Genomic DNA, 21,449 nt, shown 5'->3' on the forward strand with positions numbered 1-21,449 from the left:
TTCATTTAGCTACGGATGAAGACAAAGGAGGGTGACTTCTTTTGTAAAGAATAAATTAGAGTCTGTAGGTTATCTGCCTCTTGACAGCGAATAAGACTTTTCTTATTCTTAGAATAAAGAGTCTTTTGGATTTGTGCTTTTGTCTGGATTTCCAGGCCTTCGATCACTTGGAGACTGCTCCAACGGCTGGCTGCTGTTTGCCCCACCCCTCGCCCAGGGCCGGACTGACTCTGCTGCACAGGGATGCTCAAACAGCAACCACCTGTCCCAAGGTTTCCTTCCTTCTCCAGTCTTGGGTATCTTGTGCTTATAGTAGGGATTTGCTGAGGAAAATGAGCACTCGGCTGCCCTTGCCCCATCCTCCATCCCAACCGAAGGAGGCTCAGAGCCAAGTCTGAGGATCTTATGAACAATAAGAAGACAGGAGGCTTTAGCTAAGATAAGAGTAAAACCACTGCTGGAGTTGAGAGTGAATAGAAGAGCTAAAAATGTCTACAGCTTCCAGGGAGGTTTGACTCTTCTCATTGATGATGCCTCTCATGTTTTCCCAAATTGTTTTATCTTTAAGTATTTAGCGAGGGCATTTCTGAACGAGAAAAATCTACCTCAGGGTGTATCCCCTTGCTGTTAAGTCGACTGCGACTCAAAGGACCCTACAGGACAGAGTAGAACTGCCCTATAGGGTTTCCAGGGAGCAGCCAGTGGATCCGAACTGCAAACTTTTTAGTTAGCAGCCAAGCTCTTAACCACTGCGTCACCAGGACTCCTCAAGATGTCTGGTCCTCTTTTTTCTATTTTAGAAGAGGGAGAGCTATCTCAGGCTCCATTGTTGAGAGGTCAGGCTAGGTTCAAGGCAAGGGCCTGAGAGGAGAACCTTGCGAAGGCAGTGTGCCTAAGACCCTCCCACTATCTTTGCCCTTTGAAGACTCCAGTTCATAGTTCTGCCCCTTTCTCAGCAAGCCCCCAGGCAGGATGGGAAACAAATTCAAAGCAGCAGAGGAGTTGAGTTCCTGGGGTTCACTCTAGGCCTGGGCCACAGCCAGGCCAAGTACCTGCTTTATTCAAACAAGAAAAGCCTGAGCAGAGCTCAGCCCCACTACACAGGCAACAAAGAGTAAGACAGGAATCTAGAAAAATAATGCATGGTTCAAGACACTCAGGAAAAACCATGCTAAATCGGTGTAGGGCAAAGACTGGCCAGAGTGAGAGAATGGAAGAGGTGACAGAAGAGAAAGAAGTCCCTTGCCAGCTTGAGCCACACTGGGGTCTAGCAGAAGTAGGTGAGACATTCATGGGCCATAAATGCCAGGCTTGGTTAAAGGTGTCCATGACAGCAGGCTCCAGGAGCCCTTTCTCAGTTGCCACTAAGTTCTGCCCCAGCTGCTCCAGGCTGGACATGCCCAGGACGACCACGCTCCTGAGGCAGTCTGGAGCTGGGAGTGGCAGCACATCCACCACAGGGTGGCTGAGGTCGTGATGGAGGCACTGGAGCTGTAAGTAGCCTGTTGGGCCTTCTCCACCAGGGCAGTGGCCTTGAAGTGGTGCTCCTTCCGGAAGATTCCTGTAGGTCTCAGCCCAGCTGCTCCCAAACAAGTGGCCCACGGGCTGCTTCCTGTTCTTGTCTTTGTACTTGCAGGTCAGCAGGCCCCCCGTGCAGTCCCTGTCGCACAGCCCGAGCCTCACGCTGCACAGGATGCTCTCAGACTGGCTGTTGCAGGACATGAAGGCGATGTCCAGCTTGGTGTGGCCGCGCTCCAGAAAGGCGCGCCTGACCGCGGCGCCAGCGGACACGTGCACACAGCGCCCCATCTCCTTGGTGCCCAGCACGGGGGGTGGCTGGACCACGGGCCGGGGCTCGGGTGGCTGGGAGCGACGTGCACGGTGGACGGCGCCCAAGTCACAGAGCAGACGTAGCACTCAGCGCCAACTATTTACTCTTTGGGTGTAGTTCACACCAGTCTTTTCCTTTAAGGACATTCTTAAGCACAATTCACCTTCTATTGTTTATACTTTGTTTTCTGCTTTTTCTCATTTAACATTTTAAGAAGCTTTCTATTTTCTATTTTACATTCTTCAAAACATTTTAACTTGAGTCATAATACTCCTTTGAGTGGAATGTATCATATTTGTTTAGCTGTTCTTCTATGGGACATTTAAATTGTTCCCACTTTCTTGATACTATAAATGAAGTATTATAAAGAAAACTTCAATTATTCAATTTTTTAAAAGGATTATATCTTTGGGAGGGCTCCCAGAAGTATACCTAATAGGTCAAATGATACTTTTTTTTTTTTTTAAATGATACGAATGTTTTTAAGACTCTTAGAATATATTGCCAAGTTGTTGCCAAAAAGTTTGTTATCATTGAAAGCAGGAACACCAACAGAGACTTGTACGCCAGCGTTCACTACAGCACTATTCACAACAGCCAAAAGGTGAAAACACCCTACATGTCCATCGACAAGATGAATGGATAACCAGTGGAATATTACTCAGCCATGAAGAGAAATAAAGTTTGGCTACATGCTACAGCATGGAGGAACCTTAAAAACATTGTGCTGAGTGAAGTCAGTCAGTCACAAAAGGATAAATATTGTATGATCCCACTTGTATAAAGTATAAGTGGGATCATACAATACTGATATTTCTATACACTTATATAAAATATAAGTGCAAGTGTATAGAGACCAAAGTTTACTAGTGGTTACCAGAGGCAGGGGGCCTCAATGGTTAGAGGACACTGGGGTTCTGTTAACGGTGATAGAAAAATTTAGGAATGGATAGGCGTGATGGTTAAACAATATGATGAACTAAACTGTACATGTGAAAGCTGCTGAATGGCAAACGTTTTGTTACATATATATTTACCATACACACAAAAAGAAGTGAACAGCTATGAAAGTAACAAACAAAATAGCACTGAGTCTTTAAAAAAAAAAAAGTTTTTTATCAGTTTCCAATCCCACCAACAATACACAGGAGTGCCTGCTTTAGCACATCCTTGGGCAGGAATTCAGGTTTATAATCGAGTGAATAAGAAGCTGATCTGTGTTTTCTAACTGGATGACGGTGCAGAGATGCGCCTGGCCCTGCCTTCAGGGGTTCCTGCAGTCCCTGTCCAGGAGAACCGCCCCAGTTAAGCACCTTAATCTCCCTCAAATGATGTCATTCACACCAACTGCTCACTTGGCTGCTATAGCATATGCGTCTACCTCAACCAGTCACGCAGCAAACAGTGGTTCAGGTGCTCACCTGACAGAACAATTCAAAATGCCTGCTCTTACTGGACCTGTCAAAGGGCCAGTGGGAAGAAGGGACCCTTATGAGAGAAAGACCACCTGAAGCCCACTAGTCCTTTCCCAAGAGCCCCAAATCTACCCTTGAATTCAATCCCACACGGACAACAAAGGCCACACAGGTGGACCATATTATCTTAGCTCTGAGCCGAAGTGGCATCACTGGGTTGGGTTTTGCTGTTCTTATCAGGCAGATAGAAACCCTGGTGGCGTAGTGGTTAAGTGCTATGACTGCTAACCATAAGGGTCAGCAGTTCAAATCCACCAGGGGCTCCTTGGAAACTCTATGGGGGCAGTTCTACTCTGCCCTATAGGGTCGCTGTGAGTCGGAATCAACTCCACAGCACTGGGTTTGGTATCACTCAACGCCCTTTTATATAAAGCCCCAGGTGGGAAATCTCTTATAGAACTTAATGTTAAGAAATGTTTGCTCCTTTTCAATAATAAGAATTCTATAACTCAGTTTCCCTTTTCAAGCTGGTAGCCAGAAAGCTTTAAGCCAGATCTGCAGTGCAATGTACATTATCAGATTTGTGTATGTTGCTGTTGTTGCATGCTGTTGAGCCGATTCTGACTCACAGCGACTCTATACATTGTGTATACAAACCCAGTGCCGTCGTATACTACCACGAACCCTTGTGGAATGAGGAGGATCAAGAGACATGCCAGGCCAGATCCTCTTACTTCTCTGGTCTGTGTGCAGTCAGTCCCACTGGGTTTGCATTTGTTAAGCCGTTATCCCCATGTGAACACAATGGTATAACATGTTAAAAATATCCAGCACACAGATTTGTTGTTATTGTTGATTAAATTAGTTGTTTTCAGATGAAGAGTGCAATTTTATTAGTAAGCTATCACTAAGTCAAAATTTACTCAAAAAAGATTTACTAGGCATCTATTATCCATTAGTTTATCCAAAAGATACTTATGGAGTTCACACTCTGTGCCCAGTACAATTCTATATGCTGGGGATACAACAGGGAGCAAGACAATGTCCCTGCCCTCATGAGCTTACACTCTTAAAACTGATTTGTTTGGGGATAGCATCTATTTCTAGGACTTTTTCCTAAAGGTGACAAGAGGCTACTCAACACTTGTAAACAGGAGAATGGCATGATCAGATCTTGACTTCAGAAGGATATCTCTGTCCGCAGTACAAATTTTTGCCAAGGCAAAGTTATAACTTGAGAAGTAACTGTAAGAATTTATGTTAAAAGGGCAGTGAATTTTTGAAGTGAAAAACTGGCATATATAAGAGGCATATAAATGTGTGTGTGCGTGTGTGTGTGTATGTGAAGCAAAAGCTGTACAAAGGGTATGTGGCAGTCACTTGCTTCTCCAGAACTAGGATGCTTTGAGGACTCCCAACGCCACTGATTCCTGCAAAGCTGGGCAGCACTGGAACTCACAGTGACCCTCTAGGGCAGAGCAGAACTGCTCCATAAGGTTTCCAAGGAGTGGCTGATGGATTCGAACTGCTGACCTTTGGTTAGCAGCTGAGCTCTTAACCACTGCACCACCAGAGCTCCAATACATGGGTAGTGGAGACCAAAGCAAGGCAGGAGACACAAAGTTGGTGCCAGAAATTACACAAAGAAAAGTCTCCCTCCTCATTCCATCCTACTACTTCCCAAGCTCCTTTACCACAGGCAGCCAACTAATAATTCCTTGTCTATCATTCTAGAGGTATATATTTAGGCATATAAAAGCAAATGTGTGTGTGAATATATAAAGTATATTTATATACATTCTTTCTCCAAGTTTTACACAATGGCAGCATTTTATAATGCTGTTCTATACCCTGCTGCTTCCCTTTAAAAAATATTCTGAAGGTCTTTCTTCCTAAGTATACTACTTTAATTATTGAGGCTTTATAATGTCTCAATATCTAGGTACTCTCCCAAGCCCCACCCCCGTGCCCTCAGGGTATAGAAAATAGTGCAAAAACAGGAAAAGCCCAATTCTTAAACTGCAGCTCAGAAAGGAAACTATCAAATCATCAATATTGTGGATACAAAGTCAGAAAGAATTCAGTCACACTAACATCAGAGCAATGAAATGGCTGGACAGGGCTCCTCACAGTTTAGCAAGAGGAAAAGGCACAGCAGCCAAACAAGCATAACACAAAAATAAAGAAGAGATTAAACATAAAGGATGCATTGTAGCCAGGGGGGAAAGTCAAAGATTAACCCAACTGAAAGGAAGGCAATAATTATGGAAGACAAAGACAAGGCAACATAACGATAACTGCCCAGAGTAAAACCTACTGCCGTCAGGTTGCTCCCAACTCATAGCAACCCACAGAACTGGGCAGAACTGCCCCACAGGGTTTCCAAGGCTGTGATCTTCACGGGAGCAGACTGCTCCATCTGTCTCCTGCAGAGAGGCTGGTGGGCTCCAACCACCTTTTGGTCATCTGCTGAGCACTTTAACCACTGGGCCACCAGGGCTCCTTTCCCCAAAGTAAAGAACCCAATGTATGGAACAGAAAAAAGCAGTCACAGGCATAATCCAAGAAATGAAAGAACTAAATCTCCACACTGAGAGAATACATGTGTTTCAGGAAACAACACCTGATAATGAATGACTAAAACTGAGAAATCTCTTAGTTATAAAAATAATACTTCAGGGATCCAGACATAAAAAGCAAATTACCTACAAAGTGGAAAGAAAATCAGAATGACTTCTGACTTTTCCACAGCAACGACCACTGTCAGAAGACAGTGAAGCAAGACTACAAAGGTCTGAAGGAAAGAATGTTCAAGGATACTATAATTCACCAAGGGGTCATTCTAATGAAACGGTAAAAGGTAGACATCACTAAAAATGTGAAAGAATAGCATATAATACCTATGTGACCTGAGGAACACTACGTGCTGTCAAAAATCCAGCCGAACAAGAGATAAATCAAAATAAAGACCTCAGGAATGGAAAAGCCATGGCAAAAGGGCTCACAGCAGGCACTGAATCCATCCAAATATGACACGAAGACTAAACAATTATGGCAATTACGGTTATAGAACATAACGTACATGTTTATTAAACAGGAGTCAGGGAAGAAGAGATGGAAGGAAGCGTGCTCTTTTACAGGATGAAGAAACCAAAAAAACTCAAACCTGTTGCTATCAAGTCAATTGCAACTCATAGCAACCCTAGGAAGAAATATTGCCTAAAACTGAAATAGAAACATAATTCCATTCTGTATTTTTTTCACATCTTTTTCTTAAACTTAGAGGGACCTTTTAATAAATAATATATTCCTTGTGGTGAAAAAAAGTTTTATAATTTTTAAATTTATTTTTAATAAATTCAATGCTTTTAATTAAAAAATAGCATTATAATATGAGCTATCTGTCTCTATTCTTCCACCCATCTACCTTTTCTTCCTTGTATTAATATCTACATGAAGAGAATGCTCTCTGGAATGATGTTTACCTAAAATTAGTAAAGTTTAATTCTATTGGTAAGATTTGGAGTGATTTTTCAACTTTACTCTTCATACTTTTCCACATTACTTGAGCTCCTCATAAAGAACGTGAATTAAAATTTCCAAATTAATTAAATCATTATTCTTAAAAAGAGAGTAAATATTCAGCACCAGCAAAAAAAGAATTCTGAAACTGAACCAGTTCCAATCTTTAGGGAGTTTTCCTAAATACCTTCCTTAAGAGCACCAGTTAATCTCAGGGAAAGAAAATATTTCTAGCCAAAACAAAGAGAAGCGTGGGCAGGAGAGAGGGCAGAGTCTAATACCATAGGACTCAAAGAAGAAAATGGCTGGCTTTTTTAAAGACAAGGACTGGCAGAAAAACACTTTCTTTTCTTTTTTTCTCTCCAGAAAGCACGGCAATTTTCACTATATTTCACATGATGACACTTAAGTTATTGAGCTCTGACCAAAAAAAAAAAAAGTATATCTAAGACTGAAATCAATAGCAAAATTATGGTATTTATATGATAAGCTCTGTAAATACGGACTTTTTTGAGGTTGGCATTTCTAAAATATGCACTAACCTCTATGAGGGCCTTCAGTGTTCTTTGTGCTGAAGGACAATGTTAACTAAGTGCATTCATGCTCATTTTTATGAAATTGAAATGGATATAAAGAGAGAAATACAAGAATCAAGGATAAGGATTCTTCATTTGTCTAGCAGTGGGAAGAAATGTGCAGTTAGAATTCAATCTTATCCCTTTAAGTGACAAAATCAAGGTGCTTCTCAAACTGATGCCTGTATGCCCCAAAGACGTGCGGCAGGGTCCAATCTAGTGATACCCTAGTAGTAGTAAACATACTCAACTGTACTCAGCCCCCCAAAAATAAAAAGAACTCAGCGTGGGCAACTCTACCCAGCATTTCACCACACAAACGTGTGCACCAAATTAGTGGTGGTCTCAAGTCCCCTGGCCCCTCACCATGCCAACTGTAATTCTCCTGTCCAAACATCATACAGTTTTCATACAACACGGTTCCTAATACAATCCAGCCATTTCACCTGATGTTCAAATGAAAAAAGAATGGACTGTTGCCAACACTGAAGGAAAACAGTGGCTGTGCTGGGTTTACTGAGAAAAGGTAGAGTTGGTACGAAATCATGTCATATGAGCAATTTAAGGTGTCTGTCATGGAAATTTTTCAACTAAATGCTATTACATGCTGGCTTCCGAATTTACCCTACATGAACAATTCTGCTGTAGGAGATAAAGTGACAGGACATACATAGAGTATTGATTTTCGTGAAATAATGATTGTTTCCTGAAGTTCTGGGCAAAGTCAATTTTAATACTAAAATACACCTATATTATGGAGAAGATAAAACACAGGAGACTTCGAAGATGTTTCATGCTTATGGCAGGCTCTTTCACCTTTACTCTTAAACCCCCTGGGGTGAAACTACTCACTTCACTGCTGTTATGGAAACTTAGAGGAGAAAAGCTGGAAAAGCACTAAATATACAATAAAAATGTAAGGTAGAAAGTTGGGCTTAAGGAAAATAAAGATAAGAAAAATAACTTGAAGCCAGGGAAGAAATTAATACCTAAATGGATGTGCAAAGCACCTGTGCATCTGCTTGGGGTGGACCGCAAACTTGGCTTTAAGCTTCTTTACATCCCTTGTAATGAGAGAAAAACAATCCAGTTGTGCAATTCACTTATCCATGAAAGAAAAATAAGCAAGCGCTCAGTTTTTGAGTCATATGTTCTTAACTAATAAATTTCACTGATGTCCTTTCTAGCCCACTGGATGTTGTTTCCACAGTTCCGTCCTTCCTTCCTTTCTTTTTTTACTGTTTCCTTCCTGCCTCTGACAGCCTGCTGTCGAAGTGTCCACCACTAGTAGCTTACTCTTCACTCACCTGAGGCTCTTGTATGTAAAAAACAAAAAACCCCACTGCCATCAAGTCGATTCCGGCTCATAGCGACCCTATAGGACCGAGTAGAGCTGCCCCATAGAGTTTCCAAGGAGCGCCCGGTGGATTCGAACTGCCAACCTTTTGGTTAGCAGCCTTAATACTTAACCACTACACCATCGGGGTTTCCTGTATGTAAAAAGTAACAATAAATTCGCTTCAAGAGAGGGCCCGGAGGCCTCCGAAGGCCATAAGCTTTTTTTGACTTTATCAAATATTCAGAGGCTTTTCAGTTATTTGTTTACTTTTGGGGTCTCACTCTTTAAGAGTGATGTTATAGTAAGCCTTATCTCTGAACGAGAGTGAAATAGGGACATGAAATAAATGCCACATTTCCAAGCTTTCCGCAGATAACACAAAAGGGTGACACTTTTTGAAAAAGATAAAAACATAAAAATATTCCAAGCCATTCCCTCAGAGGACTCAATGAGTCAATCAGAAGTCACGGAAACTTACTCAAACCCCTATGTTACAGGTAGCATTTCAATACCAAATTACCATCAATTATTTGCATTATTAACTAGAACCCTTAAGTGTTTCAGACCAGACTGTTGATTAGTCTTGAAACATGGATGGATTATATATGCTTCACCAGCAAAACTGTATCATATACTTTTCTCTAAAAACAAAGGGCTTTAGTAAAACTGTCAGGACCAAATAAGATGGGTAAACTATTGTATTTATGGTCTCTCGGTCTCTTTTTGCTAACTTATGTTAACTATCCTGTAAGTACGAGGGTAAAGCCATTTTACCAGCGTCTCTGTTTTAAAACTTTATGATATTTTGCCTCAGCATATGTCTGAAAATTTTTTTATGTAAAGCTTTTTCAAAAGGCTGAATCCAATCCTATGGCCAATTACTTGAAATAACGCAATATCTAACTAGAAGGTTGAGAGAGTAATATTACTCCCTTTTGATTTGGGGGAAAAAAATCATAGAATTTCATGTGAACAAAACAAGAAATACACTTCTATTGGCAATGCCCATTCAGAGTTTTACCAAAGCGAGTGGGAGGGGAAGGAAGACTGAAGAAAATAAGTTTAACCTTATGAAGAGTCACTTTAATAGGAGGTTGTGAAAGAAGACATCCATGAAAAGAACTCTCTAAGAGAGCAAGAACTGCAAGAGTTATTTAAATATAGTAATTTCTAGCTGAGAATATCTTGGCTGTCAGAGCTGGAAAGGATCTAAGAGTTCAAGTTCAACCCAGTCACTTGATAGATGAGGAAAGCGAGGTCTAGAGAGGTGAAGGAACTTGCCAAACTTACGCAGCTGAATAACAAATTAATATTTATGTTTAAAATTTGGTGGTTCTTCTCTAAGGAGGTTAGTTATTGGTCCCTATATAAGTGAAATATTAAAAATATTGTTAAATACAAGATGAGCTGAGAGTAGCTTATAATACCAGAAAGCAAGGAAGCTATCAAGGACCACTGCAGTCCTGCGAAAAAGGGCTCTGGGGACAATTTGAAGATGCTCCCATGGGCCAATCTGAGTATTAGAGAGTAACTGCAATGGAACAAATCACACTGAGCTTGTAAAAATCCATGAGTTCACGATGATAAAATAAAAACCAAAACCAAAACCTTCATTGATCTGACTCGGAGGACTCTGGGAAACCAACACATTGTCCTGAAAACTGGTAAACAAAGAGAAGGATTAAGATTTTAAAAAAGACAACTGCTATATCACAAGAAACTGGCGAAAGCAGTTACCTCTGGGGAAAGGAACTAGATGGCGGAAAAATCACGGGAAGAGAGGCTTATATTTCACTATATACTCTTCTTTCATATCTTTTGAATTTTGTATCATGCAAATGAATTACCTATTCAAAAAATAAACTCATTTAAATACTGCTATGAAGACGATGTAACAACACGGAAAAATGATTAAAGAAAAAAAACAGAATTCAAATGACAGCCACTCTGATGATAATGATGTTAAAAACTGTACATATATACAGACCAAGCCGGGAGGAAAGAGGAAAATAAAAGTTGACTAGAAATGCAGAATTTAGGGACATTCTTTCTTTTTCATTAAAATGAATTCCACTGTTTATTTATAATGCTATTTATCCAATAAATAATGTTAAAATGGCATTTAAATGGAAAACATAGTACTTTCACTATTACCCTTATCCATAGGAAAGCCTAGCTATTTGAATGAACCATGAGCCCACAATCAAGGCACCAACAAGGAACTGGGAGTGTAAAAATGACGTGTAGATGGCATCTGACCGCCTCTAACTTCACGAGGCGAAGAGAGAATCACCATCAGCCCAAGATCGATTCCTATGAAGTGGAGGTCAGACATACCTCCTTCTATCTTTTTTTTTTTTTTGGTACGAATTCTGACACCTGCCATCCCTCCCAGGGCACTCTCTACTTCTCTGCTGAGTTTGATAATTCATTACAGTGGCCACACAGAACTCACAAAAAATACTCACAATTGAGTTTATTAGTGAAGTAATACAATTCAGGATCAGAGATGACGCAGGGTACAACTCTTTGATCAAGACAGCCTCTTCTCAGCTGTGCCTCTCTCTGGCCCTTGGCCTCTTGGCCCCGCAGCCCAGCCTCTGCTCTGCTTGGGCAAGTGTTAGAAAGCTCTTCAGCTTTAAGTGCCCGAGAGTGCCCAACTCCTCCAGCAAGCCGAGCTCTGTTGACGCGTGCCTGGAGGCACCCTACGCTGCCAGGAAGCCTCCTGCCCGAAGGCGCTCAGCTCTCTCGCTCCATGAGCTGGCACACCCACTGTAACCACCTTACTTGGTGGGAGGAAAGCTCACTGCGCCATCTCACACTGGTCTCCTGGTTCTGCTGCTGCTGCTTCTGTGCCATCACTTCTCACCATCTGTGGTGTCACAGCTCTGTCTCCTGGGTGTAGGAGGTCCTCAGCACAGGGACCCCGGATCCAAAGGACATGCTCTGCTCCCATTTCTTGTTCTTGGTGGCAGTCAAGTCCCTTCTTTCTGCCTCTGGGATGGCCCATTTTAAGCCTAGTGGAATGGCAAAATGGACCAATTCCCTTATTAGAGTTTCATACACCTTATTTACAAAATCCTACCCCCACAAGGGTGCCATGTACCTTATTTGCATAGCCTCACCCAATCTTTTGGTGGGAGTTACAAGACCATGGCAAGAAAGGCCATATAAAAGCGATTCATCACATTGCAAGGGGTAACTTGGCTCTTATTGTATGCAAGGGATCGAAGAAGGACAAAGAGAAGGGTCTAGTGAGGGCTGCTCATACAGTAGATGTTAAAAGTACAAATGACTTTGCCCAGCTCCATTTCCCCATCCCCGCACTCCTATGGGGGTGGTGGCAGTGGTGGCATTCACTGAGTAGGAGGCCAGGAGAACATGGAAAGAGCCTGTCGACAGCTCATGAAAGGCACACACTGAAAACACTGCTTGCAGGAGGAGTGAAGCTTGTCAAAGTACAGCAGAGGCTGAGAGAGTGAAGAGAAGAGAAAGAGCAATTATAAGCTGAATCTAACAATTCCTCAGCTAAATTTAACTAGAGAGGTGGAATGTATCTGCAGCTTGAAAACGATAAGCAAATGAATGTTCAAGGTACAAAAAGACCCAACCTACACAGAACTGTAAATGGTCACTGTAAAAAAAATTCTATTTTCACATCAATCACCTGCTATTATACTGATAATATTTCAACTGTGATCCCCTAAATTAAAAAAAAAAAAAAAAACCCTAGGGGAGGATTAAGGAAACCCTGAGTCCAAGGCAAAAGCTCTTTATTTCTTGTTACAAGATAAATCAAAAGCAATAGGAATTTATTAATGTCAAAACTTTTTTAGAAATGCTACTTTTAAGTTTTTTAGAAGCTATGAATAATGAAAATCAAACAGTAACTTTTATTCACCTTTTTAAAATTGAAATGAATTATTTGCCTAAAGTTTTCCAACTTTTTATGTCACGAGATATCTCAGCGAATATATTTATTCATGCTGAATTATGTTCACAAATAACTCTAAAATATATCACCTAAATACCTAAAATACATTATCCTAAAATACAAGTATTCTATATGCAGAGAAAGGTATGTCAAAATGACAATGATAATTATTTCTGGGTAATAAGATTAAGGGTGATTTTTATTTCTTTATATCTTTCTAGATTAGCTGAATTTTTTAAAACAATATTTAGAAATAAGGTCTTTTCACTAAAAAAAAAAAAAAAAGTCCACAACCTGATTTAAAGCCACCATACTTCACATTAGAAATCCTGGCGGTGTAGTGGTTAAGAGCTATGGCTGCTAACCAAAAGGTCAGCATTTCAAATCCACCAGGCACTCCCTGGAAACCCTATGGGGCAGTTCTACTCTGTCCTATAAGGTCGCTATGAGTCAGAATTGACTCAATGGCAATGGGTATGGTTTGGCTTTTTTACACTTCACTTTTTTTTTTTAACCAATCCATTTTTAGTTCTTAAATTCTTGACATTACAGAACTAAACTGAAATTTATTAACATTCCACTCTTACATTTCTTATCGACAAACAGAAATAAAATTCAGGAGCCAAAAAAACCAAACAAAACTAAAAATAGGGAAAAGCTTATAAAACTAAATATGGATCCCAGCATTAACAGCTGAACAGAAAATGTGATTTTTAAAGTCTTAGCAGATGACAAAGTTATGTAGAAACTGAACACTTACAAATTATTTAGAACCTGGAATCACTGACCAGAAATTACAGTTGGATCATGGGAAAACAGCCGAAAGGAGTTATGAGTGACCCTACGCTGTTCCAGCTGCAGCCCATGCCCTTCTCAGAGGAAAGCCTGGCACTGATTAGACACTGGGCCAGGCTAATACTGGCAGCAGAACCCGTGACAGTAACCTGCCTACCAGAGCAGCCTTCCACCGGGTTGGCAGTTTTGATCTGGGGCCCCGGCATCTGGCGGATCTCCCTAATGTCGGCGCCCTGGCGCCCGATTATTTGGAACGGTGAGCTCACGGGCGGTTTGAGTGGATGCACCCAAGCTCGCCCAACAGCCTTTCACCTGGAGGGCTGGAGTCCGTTCCGGCGACTCCGTCCCGCCGTGCAGCGTGGCAGAGTGAGACTGCTGTCTTGCCACCTGGTTCAGCTCGGCCAGGTCGAGCGGAGAAATGGTGTGCTGCCCTTGAGTCCAGCAGGCGTCTAGAGGTGGTCCCTCCCGGTCATGGGTGGCGTGGGGTAGCCCGCGGCGTCGCGGCAGCGATCTTGGCCGCCGGCACAGACGACCGGCGAGCTGGCCGGCACGGGCTGGTACGGAAGGGTCACGACTCTCCTTGCGGAGACCGGGGAGCGTCCCCAGCACGAGCGGGCAGAGCGGCCTGGCACACTCGGGGGCGGACTGCGGCCCGCCAGCAGTGGGGACGGCCCGCCCGGGGGACCCGGCCCGTGCTCTCACGGGTCTCCTGGATCTCACAGCCGCCTTTCCCCATCAGGGAGCCGCACTGGGCGGCCGGGGCCTGCCGGCCGCCGTGCTGTTGGTCATGGAGCTGTGGATGTCTTCCTCCAGCTTGTCGACGACCACAGCGAAGGCCTTAAAGATGGCACTGGTGGGCCCGCTCAGAGTGACGATTCTCTCGGGGCAATTCCCCTCCGAGATGCTGATCCGCGCGCCACCCTCCTCGCGGATCCTCTTAACCGCTCCCCTTTCCTCCCAGTGATGCTTCCTACTTCCTTTCCGTGCCTAAGGAGCCCAACGGTGAGAGTCACACTTAGTCCACTTTCAGTCACGCGGGCGGCGCTGGGGGAGTTGGGCTCGTTACGGGGTCAAGTCTTTGGTGCCTGGCGGTGCAGGCGCGGTGTAGGCCCAAAACTGCCCGCGTGAGGCGAGCGAGGGAGGCCGCGGGAGCGAGCGGGTGCGGGTGCGGGTGCGGGTGCGGGTGCGGGTGCGGGCGCGGGAGCGAGCGGGTGCGGGTGCCGGCGGGAGGCCACGGGAGCGAGCGGGTGCGGGTGCCGGCGGGAGGCCGCGGGAGCGAGCGGGTGCGGGTGCGGGTGCGGGCGCGGGAGCGAGCGGGTGCGGGTGCCGGCGGGAGGCCGCGGGAGCGAGCGGGTGCGGGTGCCGGCGGGAGGCCGCGGGAGCGAGCGGGTGCGGGTGCCGGCGGGAGGCCGCGGGAGCGAGCGGGTGCGGGTGCCGGCGGGAGGCCGCGGGAGCGAGCGGGTGCGGGTGCCGGCGGGAGGCCGCGGGAGCGAGCGGGTGCGGGTGCCGGCGGGAGGCCGCGGGAGCGAGCGGGTGCGGGTGCCGGCGGGAGGCCGCGGCGGCGTCACAGGGCCGGGAGCGGCGGGCGGGCAGGTGAGGGCGCGGCGGTGGCGACTTCACATTCTTTTAAAAACCAAAATAAGCACAACTCTATTTAAAATGCAATATATAATCATTTTCACACAACTGATTTATAATAATTTTAGCAAAAAAAAAAAAAAATCACATATAGCCATAAATCTAAATTGAATAGAGCTTTTGGAAGAGTTTATTCAAGTATCCCCTAGTCAGATGAGAACTTTGCTGGGAAAAAAAAGGGAAATAAGGGTATACATGCACAAGGTCATTACTGAGATTTATAGCCATGTGTATCACCCATTTCTGCTGTACACAGGGTTGCTATGAGTCGGAACCAACTCCATGGCACCTGATAACAACATAATACCTATGGGTAAACCAACCTGTGTTTTTACTTCTCAATTCCAACTTAAAAAATATGAAGCAGGTTAGTTATTCACATCAAGTACTATGATACTGGTATCACTACATTCTGTTGCCAGTGGATGGGCTCCTGGGATGTCCTGCTGGCTCAGGACTTCAACAACCTTGACACAAACCCCTTGTGGCAGGCACTACTCGTTGTTTACCCACTATGTATTCTCTCTCTCTTCCTCAACAACAGAACACTGATGTTATCTGCTGGAGCAATGTGCCCTGCTAAAACACTGGCTTTCTTGGAACCCCTTGAAGCTGGCAGAGTTCTGACCAGTGAAAAATAAACTGCGAGTTTCTGGGAAAGGCCTGCATGTGCAACCACGCTCTGCCTGGAATCTGAACATGAGACCATGTAACTCATCATAAGCCATCTTATAACTATAGGGACACAAGCACAGAGTCACACACTAAGGATGGTGTGACACACACTTCTTGTCACACAGGAAAAATAAGTCCCTATGGGTTAAAGCCACAGTTGTCAGGATCCAGGCATGCACAGCAAGACGCAATTCTACTTATACACACTTCCTTTTACAGCTCAGAAAATCAACCCAGAAAGGGAACTTGGGTGTACTTAAGAGGTCAAACTATATCAGAACGCAACAGCAGATAGCACTTTCAAAAAGAGGCTATTTCAATTACATTTTACAGGCACAAAAACTAATGGCATCAAAAAGAAAGAAGATGGTAGAAATTTAGAATGAACAATGATTTCTTCTGGCTGATAATTTTCTGAATCATCTTTAAAATGGAGTTCAAATCTCAAAAAAAAAAAAAAATCACTAGTATATGAAAACAAACAAGCAAAAAAATCAAACCCACTGCCTTTGAGTCGATTCCGACTCATAGCAACCCTATAGGACAAAATAAAACTGCCCTACAGGGTTTCCAAGGAGCAGTTGGTAGATTCAAACTGCAGACCTTTCGGTTAGCAACCAAGCTCTTAAACCACTGCGCCACCAGGGCTCCATCACTAGAATACTATGTCCAAAGACAAAACAAAACAAAAAAGCTGCCCTCTTTTCCAATTTTGACATGTGGTATTCACAAGCATCTTTTAAAAACATCTTTCAAGAGCCAAGAATGTGGCAACTTAATGCCAGGTCAAGATCTAGCAAACACAAATGCAGCATTTAGTGAAAATATTTAAGTATTATGAATAGTGGGTTGCCCTTTAATAAATCATCTTCCTTTGTAAGTGTTGGAATTATGGTTGCTTTCTCCCACCCACCAGATTACTTTAAGGAGAAACTTCTCACCCATAAGCACCATTCTCTAACCATCCAAGCAAATCAACCACAGATGGTAGACAAAATTGTTACATGAAAGGAGATAAACTCAGAGAGCTAGGAAATAATGTATTTCACTTAATCCCTCAGAGTAAATACAGTGAAGAATCACTTTGCTTAAACTCCAAAGAAGTTTAAAAAATATTTATAGGCTGAATAAAATAAGTGAGTGAAACTTAAGAATAATGAACACAGATCACATGTTCCTATAAAGTTTAGGCAATAGCCTTCTCTGCGTCAGAGTATTCCTTACACACTACTGTAATGAAGGTGGAATCTGTGCTCAACGTTGCTACTACCGTGTAATCCCGGGGCAAAACTTCTAAAGGACTCTCTCAGATGACCAGCAACTCTGTACTAGGTGGCATTTGTTAAACCAAGCATTACTTTAGGTTACACAGAAATAAAGGGAGAAGTAAATTAGGAAATATTTTTGCTCCAACTACAACAATACAACTACTAAAAGCTAACATTTATTGAGAACATTCTACACATCAAGCATGGTTCTACATTCTTCACTTATATTAACTAATGTACTTCTCACAAACTCCTATGACATAGGTGCTATTATTTTCCTCAGTGTATAGAGGAGAAAACCGAGGTCAAAGAAGGCAAGTAACTTGTGCTAAGTTACACATCAAATAAGTGGTGGAACCGGAATTCAAACTCGGATGGTCTAGCTTCAGAGTCTATGCTTATAACTATTGAGCTATCCTGGCTTCAACAATACAAAAAAAAAAAAAAAACCCATTGCCACTGAGTAGACTTCAACTCATACTGATCCTATAGTACAGAGTAGAATTTTTCCATAGGATTTCCAAGGCTGTAATCTTTACGGGAGCAGACTGCCAAATCTTTCTCCCATGGAGCAGCTAGTTGGTTCAAACTGCCGACCTTTTGGTTAGCAGCCAAGCTCTTAACCACTGCACCACTAAGGCTCCTTGGCTCCAACTATAGGAAGGAGAATACCAGGTAAACAAAGCTGTGATGGCTTTAAAATATGCCTTTGATACTCCTCCCTTGGAGAAACCCGCTGCCGTGGAGTCGATTCTGACTCACAGCGACCCTATAGGACAGAGAAGAACTGCCCCACAGCCTTCTCAAGTAGCAGCTGGCAGATTTGGACTGCCGATCTTTTGGTTAGTAGTTGAGCTCTTAACCACTGTGCCATCAGGGCTCCTCCCTTCGAGAGGTAGAGCTTAGGCTTTAACCAAAATATTTTTCGCCAACACCGTAATTCAATGGCAGCAATTCTTCTTCAGTCTTCCTTATTCAAATTGCCACAAACCCTTTGCTTTTTCTCTTTTCTTATAAATCAATAAAGAAATCATATATTCTAGCTCCAAAAAAAAAAAAAAATATCTATAAGAACAAGCTATCTATTTGATTCCCAACAGTCTATTCAGGGAGCTAAGCTGCCATTATTTATAGACTCTTGATTCCTTTCTGAGCAGCTGTCATTAACAGAACAACTTAGGAGTTCAAAACATTCTTTATTCAACTCAAATGCCTCCTGGAATTATTAGTCATGTTTCTCAAGGCTACAACTGGGATAAAAGCTAAAACGAACCAAATCTCAAGAAGGCTGTGAAAAAGAGCCACCATCAAAAACACCAAGATTAGCTGATGCTCACTGGCTGATGATACTTCTTTAAAATCCCCACTCCTGATCATTTAGGTCCCTTTTATCAGGTTTGAGGCTTTCTGGAGGTGTTTCCTGTATCAAAGTTATAACTGTGTATGGCCTTCAAAGTATCTCAGAGCTGTCAATGGGGAACCCACGTATGCTCAGAAGACAAAATACTGGTCTACCACTTGGGGGAGAAGGGAAAAGGAGAAAATAGTGAGTCTGTCTCCAGGCTATTAAGTATTTTATGCTTTGCCCATCTCACTCCTCCCCTATTTCAGGCTTTAGAAATCATACTCTGGCTTCAAGCTATACCACCCAAATTCAAATTCCCTAAAGAAGGATAATAGGGGCATGGTCAGGACTGATACTTGGGCAGTGAGAACCGAAGAAAGCCAGAGAAAAGGGAATACAGAGGGTACAAATGGGGGAGGAAGACGAAATAGAGAAAATGAGCAAATATGAAAAGAAAGAGGGGAAGAAGAAAAGGCAAGCAGGAGGAAAAAGAGGGGTACAATAAAAACAGAGAGAGGCAGAAAAACACAATGGAAAAGAGGCAGAGAGAGAAACAGAGCAAACACTGAAAAAGGCAAAGAAGGGGAGGAGTCAAGGCTGACACCCAGGTCTCTTGATTAGGTAACGAGATAGAAGCTGCCGATGCCATTAACAGAGATCCAGAGAACTGAAGAAAGAGCATGATGCACATGATTAATGCTCTTGGCTGCTAACTGAAAGGTTGGAGGTTTGAGTCCACCCAAAGGCACCTTGGAAGAAAGGCCTAGTGATCTACTTCTGAAAAATCAGCCATTGAAAACCTTATGTAGCACAGTTCTACCCTGACACACGTGGGATCACGATGAGAGGGAAATGACTCGACGACACCTGGTTTTTCTAGTGGGGTAAATGATGAGTTAAGTTTTGTACAAAAGTTTGTGGTGTTTGCAGGGCAACCGAGTGGAGATGTCTAAGTGGGCAGCTGGGACTAAAACTCAGGAGAGAGATGTAGCCCAGAAGTGAATATATGGGAGCCAATGAAGCCATGGGGAAGGCAAGATGAGGTCCCCCACAGAGACTGGATAAGGGAAGACAAGAAGGCTAATGGCCAAAGCCCAAGGAACACCACCAACACTTAAGAACATGTGGAGAAAGAAGAGCCCATGAAAGAATCTAAGCGACAGGTGGGTGGCCTAAGGCATAGGAAGGCAGCTAGAGCAGAGACTGGTGGGCGTGAAAGAGTGAATAGCCTCACCTTGTGTGTTTCAGGTTTCCATTAAGGTTAGAAAACTAAAGAATGATTCTCTGAAGAAGGAGATGAGTTTGTTTACAATGGAGAAGGGTTCCAAAAAGCACTGTCACCTCCCCCTCTGTGCTCCCATGGCTCTTTGAACTTATCCTTCTGGTAAAACATTGGTCACACTGTCTCTATGTGCTCTGTGTTTGTTTCCTTGGCTGGAGAACGGGGACTGGGTCTTGCTGATTTTTGCATCCTCAGTGCTCAGAGCAGTGTCTGCCACCCAGCAGAAACCCAATAAATGCTTGCAGGTTTTCTGGAGAGCAACTGGACAATATGCATTTAGTAAAAGCCCTAAAATTTGATATTTTTAGGAATTATCCATAGGGACTAATCACAGGTGTGCAAAGATTTAACTACAGGTGTGATTATAATTTACACATTTTAAAACTATATTCAACACATAGGGAGCTGGTTAAAGAATCACAATGTATCTATATAACTGACTACTATAAAAAAAAAAACTAGTTTTTTTTTTTTTTTTTATAGTATACACCCCCAAAAATCTACACAGATCAACAATAGCAAATAAAACCATTCAAAATCTATACACTTACACAACTAAAAGGCATAGACAGCTACAGGCTCAAGTTATCGGTAAGTAGAAAAATAGACACCAAATCCCAACAGAGCTATCTCTGGAGCTTCCATTGCAAACCATTGTGGAAAATGAGGAGAGTCTGCAGAAAAGGCATGGAAGAGGAGAGAGGAGCACAGGGCCTAATCGTGAACTACAATCCCAAGAGAAAGTCCACTATAAGTGCAAAAACACTGAAAAGGGGACCCTTGTCCACCAGAGCACAGCGAAGACACTCCAGTCTGTGAGACTCAAGAGGCAACCTTGAAAAGGCACTGTTTCTGCGGGAAAAGGGGATAAAAGGAAGGAAGAGGTGCCCTCTGGTGACCAGATGGTGTAGGGGAAAAGAGACAGAAGCAAATTCAGAATTCAGGAGACCTGATGGTGCAAAGAGTTAAGTGCTTAGGGTCTAAACAAAACATTGCTAGTGGGAACCCACCCAGCAGTTCTGTGGGAGAAAAACTAGGTGATCTGCTTCTGAAGAGATTACTCTATGGGGCAGTTCTGCTCTGTCACATGGGTTACTATGAGTCAAAATAGACTCGATGGCACCTAACAACACAAAAGAACTAAACAAGTCTTGCCTCCACTGACCCCCTACCCCAAGCAAAAAGCCATCTATTAAAGAGATAACACTGCTACGTTGACATACAAGAGTATCCTCAAGCTAGGAATCTTGTAAAAAAAAAACCCAAACTTCCAACTCTGTCCACAAAATGAATAGATAAAAGCAATTTACAACTATACAAAACTACTGTCAAAAGAAAAGAAAAAAGAGGATAAAATATATTAACTAATCAAAATTACTTCCAAAGCCAATCACAAAACCTTTAACACAATACTCCAAACTGAATTAAGTATTTTGGGATGTATAAAAATATTTTTAACCACAAATTAAAAAAACTAAGAACAGAAATGGACAAAAAGTAGGTAGAAGTGAAACAAAAATTGACCGAATTCAGGAAAAAAAAAAGGAAGAAAAAGACAAAATCATATTAGAAATACAGGCTAAATTTTGAAGTATCCAAGGGAGAATTGATTCAAATAAAAACTTAATAAAGGACATTAAAGAAAGGAATCAAAACATCAAGACAGTAAAAATGAGATAAAGAAGTAAAAAAGAACAGAGAGAAAGGGATTGAAAGAGAAGGCAGGCAAAGAAGATCCAACATACACATATTTAGAGTCCCTGAAAAAGAAAAACAGAATAATGAAGCAGAACTAAAATGTAAAACGACAACCCAATAAAGCTTTCCAGG

General features: G+C 42.7%; 1 protein-coding gene and 1 pseudogene across 1 annotated transcript in view; both read right to left on the bottom strand.

The window, feature by feature from the left end:
* Positions 1-21,449, bottom strand: part of HACD2 (3-hydroxyacyl-CoA dehydratase 2) — a 107,124-nt gene that overhangs the window by 51,942 nt on the left and 33,733 nt on the right. The window lies entirely within an intron of this gene.
* LOC104845415 (poly(rC)-binding protein 1-like) lies at positions 12,387-14,481 on the bottom strand (annotated as a pseudogene).

The sequence above is a fragment of the Loxodonta africana genome, chromosome 1 (assembly GCF_030014295.1).
Source record: "Loxodonta africana isolate mLoxAfr1 chromosome 1, mLoxAfr1.hap2, whole genome shotgun sequence".
NCBI lineage: Eukaryota > Metazoa > Chordata > Mammalia > Proboscidea > Elephantidae > Loxodonta > Loxodonta africana.